The 2,870-nt window shown below is 41.1% G+C and overlaps 1 protein-coding gene across 1 annotated transcript in view; it reads right to left on the bottom strand.

Moving 5' to 3' along the window:
• Positions 1-2,870, bottom strand: part of LOC106868186 (uncharacterized) — a 90,319-nt gene that overhangs the window by 84,990 nt on the left and 2,459 nt on the right. The window lies entirely within an intron of this gene.

The raw sequence follows: 2,870 nt of genomic DNA, 5'->3' as shown, positions 1-2,870 counted from the left end.
TATATATATATATATATATATATATATATATATATATATGTGTGTGTGTGTGTGTGTGTGTGTGTGTGTGTGTGTGTGTGTCCCCACGCCCAGCATCGCTTGACAACCGATGCTGGTGTGTTTACGTCCCCGTAACTTAGCTGTTCGGCAAAAGAAACCGATAGAATAAGTACAAGGCTTACAAAGAATAAGCTCTGGGGTTGATTTGCTCAACCATAAAGGCGGTGCTCCAGCATGGCCGCAGTCAAATGACTGAAACAAGTAAAAGAGTATACAACTCATCGCAGCCTCTACTGCAGTACTACTGCTTCGGCTTCAGCAGCTGTGGCCTCAACAGCTACTGTTACCACCACCACCACCACCATTACTACTTGATGACCATCCTATCTATTTTGATACACAATGACACTAAGACAGTATCTACTTGACTGATAATTGTTTTACCGAATTTAGAAATAAGAAAATAAAAAGAAACAATACAACAAAAGTATGTTGGCCTTTGGTAGGATTTGAACTCAGAACGGTGATTAAGGGAGTAATTAAAAACCCACAACATCAACAAGAACATAACAACAACACCACCAACAACAACAGCGACCACGACGGAAACTTTCTTATATAATTGAAGCCTTTTTTGCAGACATACATATAAAACAGTGCCAAAAGCATCGCTACAAGAACACGTTAAACCTTCGGAGTGAGCCGACTTGGCACGATTTGGTCCGGCCGACTGGACATCGTGTCGTTTTGACGATAGTAGCTTTTGACACTAGTGGCAAAACACACACGCAGAAGTATACATATAAAGATAGAAAGAGTGACACTGAGAGAGAGAGAGAGAGAGAGAGAGAGAGAGAGAGAGAGAGAGAGAGAGAGAGAGAAAGAGAGAACGAGAGTGAGTTAGAGAGAGAGAGAGAGAGAAATTACAATTTATCAATTGAATACGAGTGACAAACAGCTTCCCTCTCTGCATACATATAACTAGAAATATGCTCAAATACATAATGAGTGAGTGACAGAGAGGGAGAGAGAGAGAGAGAGAGAGAGAGAGAGAGAGAGAGAGAGAGAGAGACGGGGAGGGAGAGAGAAAGCTAGAGAACGAGAGAACCATTAAAACGCATGATGTCAAACAAGTCAGCGTCGAATCAGCGACGGCAAATTGGACGCCACCGAATAAGTGAATTCTGTTAATAAAATTAAAAGATTTCATCTGTTCTCTTAATAAAAATATGGGCTGTCGCTTTCAGTTTTTTTAAAACTCCTAAACTGTAAATAAAACAGCCTTCAATTCTCGTTACTCCTGTCTAATCAGCTGTAAATGAATATTAGCCAGAGAGTGTTAGTACTACAAAGAGACAGACAGACAAACATACGTACGCACGCACTCAATATCTCTCTCCTTTCAGCTATCACATCTCAGATGTGTCGCTAGGTTATGGATGAGAGGTGAGGCCGAAAAGGTGTCTGTGCCTATTCACAGCTTACACATGCGCCTGAAACAATTTACAAAAGCACGGTGGGCATGGTTACAAGTCACACTCGCTCCCTGTACTAATGGCTGACTCTAGTCTATGCTGTATAACATAAATAGGCTGGGTAGTGAAGAAAGTGCTGTACGTCCAGAATGTGACATTGCACTCCATACGAATTATCATCGCATGTCGGAGTGTGCGGGATTTCATGGAATACAGCCGTTGAATAGAGCGAGATAGGTCCACACTGTCAGACTTTAACTCCATACATATTTTCCAATTTCATGCAATTTTTTTTGGGGGGGGGGTCTACCTTGATTTGGTCTTAGACATTCTCAAAACATAGCAATGTGTGTTATATTCCTGCAAATTCTTTATAGGACTGCTGAGACAATTTTCACAATATTGCAAGCATCAAAAACAAAACAACAGAAAAACAACCTCGAAACATCTCAGAGTGTGCCATATGGTCCTTAGTTAGATGGAGACATGCTAGATATAACTGGAAATTTCATTTGTGGGTTGCACCTTCGAAGTTCGGCCCACATCCTTCATACCGGAGGACTGCTGGATAAGGATTGACCTGGGGCTAAACAACGACTACTAGCATGTGATATGACTAGATCAGGGTTGATCTGGGATTGAATAACAATGACTACATACGTGCCAGAGGACTGCTGGTTGACCTAGGGCTAAACAATAATATCGATTATCTGTGTAGAGTAAAGGACTGCTTACAAGTATCGTCCCTCTACTGTGAAACTGGAGATGAAATCTGAGAGGCGAACTAAAGATCCACCTAACAAATGAACTGGCGAAAGACCGCATATATGTGGTGTGTTAGACTGACTAGAACTAGTAGCTAAATCATTCTGACCCGGGGTTAAACAGTAACACCGACTATTTCTGTGAGTCAGAGAAGACTAGTGGATCAGCTCTGACCTTAGATTCAACAACAAAAACATGTTTACAAGTATCGTCCCTCTATTGTGAAACTGGCGATGAAAGTTGAGAAGAGAGCCAGATATCCATATTCACCTAACAAATGAAGTGGTGTGAGAGGGTCTGTATGTAGTAGGTTAAACTTACTAGAAATAGTAGCTAAACCACACTCGATTCATATCTTCCCCTTCAAAGAAAATAAAAAAAAGATAGTCGACACAATTGCAATGTCTTTGATTATAATAGGTCTACTTGATCAAAGCTTGACTTTGAGGCTGAACAATAGCAGCAGCAGCTGAAAGAAGCCCGTCATATATATGTATATATATATGTATGTGTGTATGTGTTTGTGTGTCTGTGTTTGTCCCCCCAACATCGCTTGACAACCGATGCTGGTGTGTTTATGTCCCCGTAACCTAGCGGTTCGGCAAAAGAGACCGATAGAATAAGTACTAG

Source organism: Octopus bimaculoides, chromosome 12 (assembly GCF_001194135.2).
Source record: "Octopus bimaculoides isolate UCB-OBI-ISO-001 chromosome 12, ASM119413v2, whole genome shotgun sequence".
Lineage (NCBI taxonomy): Eukaryota > Metazoa > Mollusca > Cephalopoda > Octopoda > Octopodidae > Octopus > Octopus bimaculoides.
Note: the sequence above shows the minus strand (reverse complement) of the source record. Positions and strands in the feature narration are given on the sequence as shown.